Here is a 12,657-nt window from a genome sequence, read left to right as displayed (position 1 = left end):
GATAAAAGACAGCGTCATCTGCAAACAACCGAAGATGGCTGCTCAGATTGTCATCGAGATGTCTCAGATACGTCATCGATATGGAAAACAAGCAGCTCTGTGGGAAAATCTTACCAGGTTTGCTAGGAAATATCGTGAGTCATAAAGGAATACTTAACCTGATAATGGGGAGAAGGGTGTGTGGTAGAGGCTTTGGGCTGATGGAATTGTACTGGGAAACCAAGGATAGTGACTTTGACTACAAATCAAAATCTCCGAAATTCTGGGTTAGATTCCACCCACTGTTACATTCTGAACAAATGTCATTAGCACTGGCGGCTGAAGACTTCCCGTACAACAAGTCACTCTCGTTTTGCCAACGGCCTTGTTAAACAGAGTGAAGGAGACGACAGTGCTGAGACACCCTGTTACACTTGGAGTGGCAAACTGCGCTTGCCAAGGGGGAGGTGAGCACGAGGAAAAACTTAAATGATGGACGAAGGGGTAATTACCTACGATATGGATCGTGAAGTGCCAAAAGTGTGAAAGTGATACGCAGGCTAGACAGTCGAAAATGAAAAGACTCAGTCTAGACGAACTGAGTGACTGTGACGTCAGATGAAAATAAGACAGGGATACCTGGTCAGGCAAACGTGGAGAAATATCAACAGGTTCAGTAAACGGTGCAGGACGAGTAGTATTCTTCATGAACTGGAAGGTAGGGCAGAGAGGATTTACTGTGAACGGTTATCTGAAACTGTTATTCGCATCACAATCGACAGTAAACCGACGCTAAAAACAATAGTCTAGGTATAGATTTCGAAGTCACAAGCAAAAGATGAAGATTCAGAGGAAGCATGAGAGCACATCGAACGCGTAATTCGGTATGTAAGATCTACTTATCATGGCTCATTGGAACGCTGTAGCAACGGAAGGAATAGAAGACAGAATTACTGGAGAACATAAGCTCTGTAGCACGAGTGAGAGGGGACGAAAAGGAATTGGATTCTGCACTAAATTTCAGCTAGTAATGAAGAATACACTTTTCAGAAAGTAAGAAGGGAAGGAAGTATGGTTCAAAAGTTCCCAGACTCATGGGGAGATTCCAGCTGAATTACATCATTGCCAGACAGATTTCGAAATCAGGTATTGGATTATAAGGCGAATCCAGAAGCAGATATAGACTCAAATCACATTTTAATAATGATGAATAGTAGGCCGAAATTTAAGAGAGTTCTCGGGAACAATCTGTGTGGAAAGAAGAAGGATGTGGAAGTATTGAAGAATGATGATGTTCATTTCAAAACCTCTTAGGCTATACATAGTGCGATAATGAAGGCCACAGGGGGCAGTTCACTTGAAGAAGAATGGCCTTCACTGATTTTCGGAAGCGCTGATTCAGTGTATAGAAAAGACACGACAATATTCGGTGAAATTAAAACCAAATGCGTCAACGTTAAGAATGCAGAAGGGATTTCACTGTTAAACGCAGAAGATATCGCGTATAGGTGGGAAAAATACACTCCTGGAAATTGAAATAAGAACACCGTGAATTCATTGTCCCAGGAAGGGGAAACTTTATTGACACATTCCTGGGGTCAGATACATCACATGATCACACTGACAGAACCACAGGCACATAGACACAGGCAACAGAGGATGCACAATGTCGGCACTAGTACAGTGTATATCCACCTTTCGCAGCAATGCAGGCTGCTATTCTCCCATGGAGACGATCGTAGAGATGCTGGATGTAGTCCTGTGGAACGGCTTGCCATGCCATTTCCACCTGGCACCTCAGTTGGACCAGCGTTCGTGCTGGACGTGCAGACCGCGTGAGACGACGCTTCATCCAGTCCCAGACATGCTCAATGGGGGACAGATCCGGAGATCTTGCTGGCCAGGGTAGTTGACTTACACCTTCTAGAGCACGTTGGGTGGCACGGGATACATGCGGACGTGCATCTACATCTACATCTACATCCATACTCCGCAAGCCACCTGACGGTGTGTGGCGGAGGGTACCTTCAGTATCTCTATCGGTTCTCCCTTCTATTCCAGTCTCGTATTGTTCGTGGAAAGAAGGATTGTCGGTATGCCTCTGTGTGGGCTCTAATCTCTCTGATTTTATCCTCATGGTCTCTTCGCGAGATATACGTAGGAGGGAGCAATATATTGCTTGACTCTTCGGTGAAGGTATGTTCTCGAAACTTTGACAAAAGCCCGTACCGAGCTACTGAGCGTCTCTCCTGCAGAGTCTTCCACTGGAGTTTATCTATCATCTCTGTAACGCTTTCGCGATTACTAAATGATCCTGTAACGAAGCGCGCTGCCCTCCGTTGGATCTTCTCTATGTCTTCTATCAACCCTATCTGGTACGGATCCCACACTGCTGAGCAGTATTCAAGCAGTGGGCGAACAAGCGTACTGTACTCTACTTCCTTTGTTTTCGGATTGCATTTCCTTAGGATTCTTCCAATGAATCTCAGTCTGGCATCTGGCATTGTCCTGTTGGAAAAGCAAGTTCCTTTGCCGGTCTAGGAATGGTAGAACGATGGGTTTGATGACGGTTTGGATGTACCGTGCACTATTCAGTGTCCCCTCGACGATCACCAGTGGTGTACGGCCAGTGTAGGAGATCGCTCCCCACACCATGATGCCGGGTGTTGGCCCTGTGTGCCTCGGTCGTATGCAGTCCTGATTGTGGCGCTCACCTGCACGGCGCCAAACACGCATACGACCATCATTGGCACCAAGGCAGAAGCGACTCTCATCGCTGAAGACGACACGTCTCCATTCGTCCCTCCATTCACGCCTGTCGCGACACCACTGGAGGCGGGCTGCACGATGTTGGGGCGTGAGCGGAAGACGGCCTAACGGTGTGCGGGACCGTAGCCCAGCTTCATGGAGACGGTTGCGAATGGTCCTCGCCGATACCCCAGGAGCAACAGTGTCCCTAATTTGCTGGGAAGTGGCGGTGCGGTCCCCTACGGCACTGCGTAGGATCCTACGGTCTTGGCGTGCATCCGTGCGTCCCAGGTCGACGGGCACGTGCACCTTCCGCCGACCACTGGCGACAACATCGATGTACTGTGGAGACCTCACGCCCCACGTGTTGAGCAATTCGGCGGTACGTCCACCCGGCCTCCCGCATGCCCACTATACGCCCTCGCTCAAAGTCCGTCAACTGCACATACGGTTCACGTCCACGCTGTCGCGGCATGCTACCAGTGTTAAAGACTGCGATGGAGCTCCGTAATCCACGGCAAACTGGCTGACACTGACGGCGGCGGTGCACAAATGCTGCGCAGCTAGCGCCATTCGACGGCCAACACCGCGGTTCCTGGTGTGTCCGCTGAGCCGTGCGTGTGATCATTGCTTGTACAGCCCTCTCGCAGTGTCCGGAGCAAGTATGGTGGGTCTGACACACCGGTGTCAATGTGTTCTTTTTTCCATTTCCAGGAGTGTATAATTGTCGGAAGGACAGACTCAGCATACAGGAAAGTCAAAACAACCTTTGGTGACATCAAAAGCAACGGTGGTAACATTAAGAGTGCAACGGGAATTCCACTGTTAAATGCAGAGGAGAGAGCAGATAGGTGGAAAGAATACATTGAAAGCCTCTATGAGGGTGAAGATTTGTCTGATGTGATAGAAGAAGAAACAGGAGTCGATTTAGAAGAGATAGGGGATCCAGTATTAGAATCGGAATTTAAAAGAGCTTTGGAGGACTTACGGTCAAATAAGGCAGAAGGGATAGATAACATTCCATCAGAATTTCTAAAATCATTGGGGGAAGTGGCAACAAAACGACTATTCACGTTGGTGTGTAGAATATATGAGTCTGGCGATATACCATCTGACTTTCGGAAAAGCATCATCCACACAATTCCGAAGACGGCAAGAGCTGACAAGTGCGAGAATTATCGCTCAATCATGCTCATGCATCGAAGCTGCTTACAAGAATAATATACAGAAGAATGGAAAAGAAGATTGAGAATGCGCTAGGTGACGATCAGTTTGGCTTTAGGAAAAGTAAAGGGACGAGAGACGCAATTCTGACGTTACGGCTAATAATGGAAGCAAGGCTAAAGAAAAATCAAGACACTTTCATAGGATTTGTCGACCTGGAAAAAGCGTTCGACAATATAAAATGGTGCAAGCTGTTCGAGATTCTGAAAAAAGTAGGGGTAAGCTATAGGGAGAGACGGGTCATATACAATATGTACAACAACCAAGAGGGAATAATAAGAGTGGACGATCAAGAACGAAGTGCTCGTATTAAGACGGGTGTAAGACAAGGCTGTAGCCTTTCGCCCCTACTCTTCAATCTGTACATCGAGGAAGCAATGATGGAAATAAAAGAAAGGTTCAGGAGTGGAATTAAAATACAAGGTGAAAGGATATCAATGATACCATTCGCTGATGACATTGCTATCCTGAGTGAAAGTGAAGAAGAATTAAATGATCTGCTGAACGAAATGAACAGTCTAATGAGTACACAGTATGGTTTGAGAGTAAATCAGAGAAAGACGAAGGTAATGAGAAGTAGTAGAAATGAGAACAGCGAGAAACTTAACATCAGCATTGATGGTCACGAAGTCAATGAAGTTAAGGAATTCTGCTACCTAGGCAGTAAAATAACCAATGACGGACGGAGCAAGGAGGACATTAAAAGCAGACTCGCTATGGCAAAAAAGGCATTTCTGGCCAAGAGAAGTCTACTAATATCAAATACCGGCCTTAATTTGAGGAAGAAATTTCTGAGGATGTACGTCTGGAGTACAGCATTGTATGGTAGTGAAACATGGACTGTGGGAAAACCGGAACAGAAGAGAATCGAAGCATTTGAGATGTGGTGCTATAGACGAATGTTGAAAATTAGGTGGACTGATAAGGTAAGGAATGAGGAGGTTCTACGCAGAATCGGAGAGGATAGGAATATGTAGAAAACATTGATAAGGAGAAGGGACAGGATGATAGGACATCTGCTAAGACATGAGGGAATGACTTCCATGGTACTAGAGGGAGCTGCAGAGGGCAAAAACTGTAGAGGAAGACAGAGATTGGAATACGTCAAGCAAATAATTGAGGACGTAGGTTGCAAGTGCTACTCTGAGATGAAGAGGTTAGCACAGGAAAGGAATTCGTGGCGGGCCGCATCACACCAGTCAGTAGAGTGATGACAAAAAAAAGAAGAAATACTTACATATTTACAAACATTTCATTTATATGACTGATCGCATCTGCTGCAGTGTTCAAGAAGGACAAACTTTGACTGCATTTTTCAGCAATGTCTTACAGTTGGTCTTATAGGTTGGATGGTAATTTTCGCCGAGGAGGCTGTATCCTGGTATTTTACCCCTTGTTCTGGGTTAGTTTCCATCATTTCCTTGTGTTTCTTGGATAGCGATCATATCGACATTATTTTTCGTGCGTTTTGCTCTGCTATACTATCTACGTTAACCTGTAAAATTCTAGTACAGTGTCGAAAATATCTACGTCAGATAAGATAAAAGGCTTTCCGTAGAATCTATGAGGAAAGAGACTTGTTAAAAACATTGACAAGAAGAGGGGCAGAATGATAGGGCATTTGTTGAAACATGATACTTGCGGTAGCTGTCTACGATGGTGGAAGACAGAGAGTGGATTTTAGCATCCAACAAATAAATTAAGACGTTCGGTGCAAGTGTTATTGTGAGATGAAGAGGTTAGCACGCGACAGAAATTGGTGGCGAGTCACATCAGATTAGTCAGAAAAAAGAAAAAGAAAGTTTTAAGCGAATTTGGGCTGCAGTAGTCGTGCACACATTTACACGGCTTGGACCGCGCTGGGGAACTGCGTCAGACTAGTCTGTCTGGTTGAATCTCAAAACAACGTCATCAAATAAACGTTTCTCCCTGTTTGTTTCGGATAGCGCGACGGAGATTTCGTGAAGTCTCGCAGCGGCTATCCTTCGATGAGAGCAGATGCTTTACGGTCCCATCCAGAACGCGGGTTCCGTGATCACTCTGCGTAAAGTTCTACGCCTGATTTTATTTTCTTCAGTGGCGGTTATGTGCGGACCGTTCCATTGATCGTCGCTCATTTTCTCGTGTATGTGGAGAGCTGTCGAAGTTCCATCATTCGGCAGAACGCAGTCCGGAAAGTCATCTCGTCGTCTTTCATACTGCGCAAGAAATGCCAATGTCAAAAGTAGTCGATTTCATTTGTGAATTATTTAGAGCATTATTATATTGCGCTATGTCAGAGATCAAAAAAACTGTGCTTGAAACAGAATTTATCTGTACGTAATGAACTGATGTATTTTTCCGATTTCAGATGCGTCCTTTTTTTTCTATAGAAAATGCGAAGTACGGTAAGTCTTCTGCTTCCTAATTCTTGTTGGTAAGGTCACGGATTTTTTTATATTTTGTAGTTTTACGTTAATAATAGCAGATCTGAGCTTAAATACTGTTTTATTCTCTCGTAATATGATTGAAATGTTTTGCTAATAATGTATGAAGCTTGTGTTAGGGTTACAGCCTGTTAATTTCGTTGGAAGCGGCTGGTTTAGTGGCGCTGTCAGCGGCATATCGTTTATGCATTTTCATTTCTAGGAGGTCGAGCCTGCAATGTAATGTTCGTTATGTAGTCAGATTATCACTGTTATTGCCACGCAAATCATTCCGTTCTACTAAAACTAAACGTCAACACGGTCCTATGTCATTAAACTTTCGCACTCTCCAACACTGACTTCTCGGTCTGACTGGTTTTTAATCAGCTGAAGGCATCAGACGGAGCAGGAGAACTTGATTTTAGTTCATTAATTGTAAAATTTAGGTTTTCATGACATTACTATTCTCTTGCTGTCCTCAGTGTGATACCGCCTTGATTCGCAAACATTTTACCTCTAATTTCAAAAAACTTCAAAAAATGCCACACCCGTCGAAACCACGCTAACATTATAATTACATCAGTATTTGACACCCAGAGTGCTCTCAGTTTTTGGTTATACAGCCGTTACCATTTCACGAAAACCAGCTCTTGTGATGACTGGCCATTGTTCTTGGTGTTCACCTATGCTTTACCGTCTGCTGCTATGATCTTCCCTGCAATCTTCTGTATGACAGTGGCAATGTCTCTTATTGGCTCTTGATTTTCATGGCAGTAGCGTTTCAACGTTATTAATGTAGTAGCAAAAGAAATCAAAGTAGATTGAAAGTGATAAGTTCTTCTCCATTTCGCGCGCAGAAAACGAATCTCAGGACAAATTCCACGCTTAGTCGGTTGTGGAATCGACACAATAATTCTAATTTAGCCTTTCGAATTCTTTAGTGTCCATCAAATGTGTGGCAGATGTTATTATAGGGAACGATATATGATATCGCTAGTGAAATAATAACCTGTCTTCTTTTGCTATTACTTTCTGTGCAACATTCCGAATAAGTAATTTATGCTCATTTTCCTTCGAGTGAATATTTCATGAAGCTCTCTGCATTTAACGTCCCGTCGATAGGAAGATTATTCGAGACTGAACGCAGACTCAAACACGCGGAGATTGGAGACCTGGCGATCTGGTGAATTATCTGAGCATGTGTCGCTAATGTGTTTAGAGAAACCAAGGAAAAGGTAAATCCGAACGGTCAGATGGGGATGTAAACCCCGTTCGTCTTGTATCAGAGTCCATTGCCTTAATCACAACGCCAACTCACTCCTACACAGATTGGAATTTTGCAGCTAAGTTGCGATTAACAGAAACGTCAAAGCTGGTCTAACTCAAACACCTACAGGAGAGAAAGACATACCATTGACGAGAGAATCTGCCTACTATAGCAATTTTGTTTTGATGATTGCTTTAATTCTTCTTCCCGTTTTACGTCATTCCAAGACCGTTTTTTATTTAAATTACCTGCCAAGTCCGCCTACAAATGCCCTCATTCCACCAGTTAGTAGGAAACGGTGGTATATGGATTACAAAAGCAGTTACCACACATTTCCTCGACTGTGCGACCTTGGTGTCACTTCCAGTAGCTGAGGTCTGTCCACATTCAGACCACGCCCTGAATCGCTTAACCTATGGAAACATGTTTCCGAACCAGTTTCTAGCACAGAAATAATATCTGCAGTTCAGTCTGCTCACAGTCGTTACAGTTCAGAGGTTTTCACTTCCTGAATATTCAGAAGTACTACTTAGAAACCGGTTGAGTTACAGAAGCACTGATGCTGGGCATAAGGACGTCAATGACTTCATCTTTGTGAAATTCAAGACTGGTTTTTCTGTGTGTTTTACCTTCATCGTTCTCCGATACCTGTTTGATAATTAACAGTATTGATTTCGTTTTACCTGTTGTGCAGCTTGTAACAGCTATAGTTTCTCGTAAAAAAAAAAATCTGACAGAGCTATTTGTGGCTGAACTGTGTTGATAATGTTTTTCGAGTACGTGAGCGAATCCTGTTACCCAGAAAGGTAAATACATAAACAAATAAATAAATAAATAAAAGTTCCACTACCTAGCTTATGGGTGAGGTATAAGTGACTGTTGCTATTCAACCATACATGCCTGATGCGCTTTAATTTTATCCTCATTTGCGTTAGGCTAATTGTATTAGGTATTGGGAAGCAAGCTGTCTCTGCATCGTCTTGCAATAATTACTCCCAGACTTTAAAAGGGAAAGACGTCCCACGATGTACTACGTTGTTCAGACTAAAAACTGTTATCCAAAATTAATTATGAGTAATTAGTAGAAGTTCATCACATTAAGACGTTATATTACAGAAACTGAAACAATTTCGGTACTGCTGCAGTATCTACGCTGTGCGTTTCCTTGTATTGTGAAAATGATATGTACAAACGAGAAACGAGCTTTCTAGACTTTTAGAGTGTTGTGAGAAAGAAGTTTCCATATCAGTTAATGGATACGTGTAGTTTTCAGAATGAAAGTAAAGAAATTCAATGAAGATAGGACAACAGCATACTTGTGTTGCAAGAGCAAACAACGTTCTCCTGCCGGAAGGCAGACGACAGCATGTTACTAAATAACCTGCACTGATTGACAGTTATTAACGAACAACTGCAAATTGCTATAGAACAACCGACATTTGCTACGGATAACCCGATCAAGGATGGTAAAAGAAAATGTAGAGGGCGGGATGTGATAACTGCAGCGAAGACTGTACATGAAAGCTCTGTACGCATTCGACACTTCATGCAGTACGGTGTTTGACGAAGGTTTGTGTGGAATATTCAGTGTGGTACGGTAACGTGTCTGGAAGACATCATTTGAGTGATTACGACTGTGAACGAGCAGTTTGACGGCTTGAAGCCGATCTAAGTGTCACTATTGTGTCTATAGTAATGTGTGTGTCCAAAGGTGTCATCTCGCGCTAAAACAGGCCGCTGAAGATGTAAATGCTACGTGAAAGCATGTCGTTGGTAGCTGACGGACCAGTACATCCCAAGAAGATCGATACGTAGCCCTATTGGCCGAAAGGAACAGCAATCTCACTCCTCGGCAGACCGATGCACACCTTGCAGCAGCTACCGATAGACGTATCTCTTCCAGAACCATTTCGCAACGATTAGATGAGGTTTGTTTGCATGCTCGGATGCCTGCTAAATGCATCCCACTTCAACTACGCCATCGTCGAGATAGAGTTCGTTGATGTAGGAAGCATGTTGGTTGGGTTCAGTGACAGTAGTCCAGAGTGATGTGCTGCGGCGAATCCCGCTTTACTGTGGCAAGCGATTCTGGACACAAGGTAGTGTAGAGAGGGGGGGGGGGGGGGGGAACACGTTACATACCACAGAATGTTTATGAACGTCTTCAGTATGGCCTAGGCGTTATGGTGGGGGAGGTATTATGCCCAACTGCGTGAGGTACCATTACAGCACTGTGGTCCTCCAGGCAGATTTTTCCAGATCATGTTTGTCTGTTTAGGGATGCTGTAGTTTCCGACTTTCTGTTTACGAACCACAATGCCCACCCACACAGGACCGCTGAGGTGTGGGACACAATGGAAAGTGAAGATACTGAAGGTGTGGAGGGGCCTGTTTTCTCCCCGGACCTAAACCCTGTAGGACATGCGTGGTATGCTCTTGGTAGACGTGCTCTTCAATGAACATCGCCTCCCCGAACCGTAAACAAACTGAAAACAGCCTAGAGAGGATTGGCACAATATCCCCCCCGTTTGGTAACCAGCATGAATAAAAGATACAAAAAGTGGAATAGTGCCAGAAGATATTCGCCACTGAGAGTCCGATATGGACGTTTGTGTTGCGAGTTTGATCTGTGTCTAGCACGAAATTTATTTATGTCTGTTATCCTGCCTTCCCAAGGATTGAAATTTGCACATTTTTCCGTTATAGATACACCACTCCAGCTCCGTTACATGTACGCTGTATATCTTGTCGTCCATCATTGCCTCTGATTGATCATGTCCAACAATGTCTCTATTCCTTAGCAATTGTCAAGCAGTGTGAAAGCAGACCTACTGGCGAAGACATTCACGCGTGAGAGGCAATGCAAACGATTATAGGAAGCCCTCCTGTGGAAAAAAGTCCGAACAGCGGAAAGACACAAATTTTACATGGCTGAAAAGCACAATTCAGAGGCAGTCAATAGTCTCTTATGGCGTATCCACATAATGAGTACCAAGCAGTAATGTAATACTATGCGTGGAGAACAATCGGTAAAATATACGCCACGTAGTTACAATGACACAGAAGGAGTGAATAAGCACACGCTTCTGTTCAGAAACAGTAAAAGCTTCTGAAACGGGTGGAAGCAAAAGAGAAAGGCAAGTCACACTGCGGGCTGTACTTTCGTAGCTCACTAGCGCGCTAGAACACTAAATTAGTGTATGGTAGGAGCAGAGTTTAAATGGACTACTGGCCATTAAAATTGCTACACCAAGAAGAAATACAGATGATAAACGGGTATTCATTGGACAAATATATTATACTAGAACTGACATGTGATTACATTTTCACGCAATGTGGGTGCAGAGATCCTGAGAATTCAGTACACAGAACAACCACCTTTGGTAGTAATATCGGCCATGATACGGCTGGGCATTGAGTCAAAGAGAGCTTGGATGGCGTGTACAGGTACAGTTGCCCATGCAGCTTCAACACGATACCACAGTTCATCAAGAGTAGTGACTGGCGCATTGTGACGAGCCAGTTGCTCGGCCACCATTGACCAGACGTTTTCAATTGGTGAGAGATCTGGAGAATGTGCTGGCCAGGGCAGCAGTCGAACATTTTCTGTATCCAGAAAGACCCGTACAGGACCTGCAACATGCGGTCGTGCGTTATCCTGCTCAAATGTAGGGTTTCGCAGGGATCGAATGAAGGGTCGTAACACATCTGAAATGTAATGTCCACTATTCGAAGCGCCGTCAATGCGAGCAAGAGGTGACCGAGACGTGTAACCAAAGGCACCCCATACCATCACGCCGGGTGATACTCCAGTACGGCGATGACGAATACACGCTTCCAATGTGCGTTCACAGCGATGTCGCCAAACACGGATGCGACCATCATGATGCTGTAAACAGAACCTGAATTCATCCGAAAAAATGACGTTTTGCCATTCGTGCACCCAGGTTGGTCGTTGAGTACACCATCGCAGGCGCTCCTGTCTGTGATGCAGCATCAAGGGTAACCGCAGCCATGCTCGCCGAGCTGATAGTCCATGCTGCTGCAAACGTCGTCGAACTGTTCGTGCAGATGGTTGTTGTCTTGCAAACGTTCCCATCTCTTGAAGCAGCACGGCCTTCCGTATTACCGTCCTGGACTCACCGATTCGATATTCTTCTTTGGATCTCGACCAACGCGAGCAGCAATGTCGCGATACGATAAACCGCAATCGCGACAGGCTACAATCCGACCTTTATCAAAGTCGGAAACGTGATGGTACGCATTTCTCCTCCTTACACGAGGCATCACAACAACGTTTCACCAGGCAACGCCGGTCTACTGCTGTTTGTGTATGAGAAATCGGTTGGAAACTTTCCTCATGTCAGCACGTTGTAGGTGTCGCCACCGGCGCCAACCTTGTGTGAATGCTCTGAAAAGCTAATCATTTGCACATCACAGCATCTTCTTCCTGTCGGTTAAATTTCGCGTCTGTAGCACGTCATCTTCGTTTTGTAGCGATTTTAATGGCCAGTTGTGTATGTTTCGAGCCATCCAGGTTTAGTTGTTTAGTAGTCCATCTACAACGCTTCAGATGAATGTGGAACTGGTACACCGGAGGAACGTGGTACAGTGGCGAGATGCTGGACTTTAATTCGGGTGGGCAACAGTTAAAATTCTTGTCCCCCTATCCAGATTAAAGTTTTCCATTATTTCTCTAAACTGTTGAAGTTTCCTTCCCCGTTCTTTCCAAACCCAACCTTATCCTCATCTTATGATTAACGGAAGGAAAAACAGATCCCTCATGATACACAAAATAGGCCAGGGCACTGTTGCAGAAGAACCGAAAAGCACACAAAATCTCCAAGACTGGTGATATTTGGCAGAAGTTCGATATTTATCGCGGACTTCAAAGACCAGCGGCAAGACACAATTCCTTTACTGCGCGGTAGCAATGGTAATATTACCGGTGACAGTTCCACTAAAGCGGAGTTCGTAAACACGGTTTTCCGAAATTCATTCACCGAATGACTAAGTGTTGTGTACACAGTTCCG

The sequence above is a fragment of the Schistocerca cancellata genome, chromosome 6, assembly GCF_023864275.1.
Source record: "Schistocerca cancellata isolate TAMUIC-IGC-003103 chromosome 6, iqSchCanc2.1, whole genome shotgun sequence".
NCBI classification, from domain to species: domain Eukaryota; kingdom Metazoa; phylum Arthropoda; class Insecta; order Orthoptera; family Acrididae; genus Schistocerca; species Schistocerca cancellata.
This window is presented reverse-complemented; position numbering follows the sequence as displayed.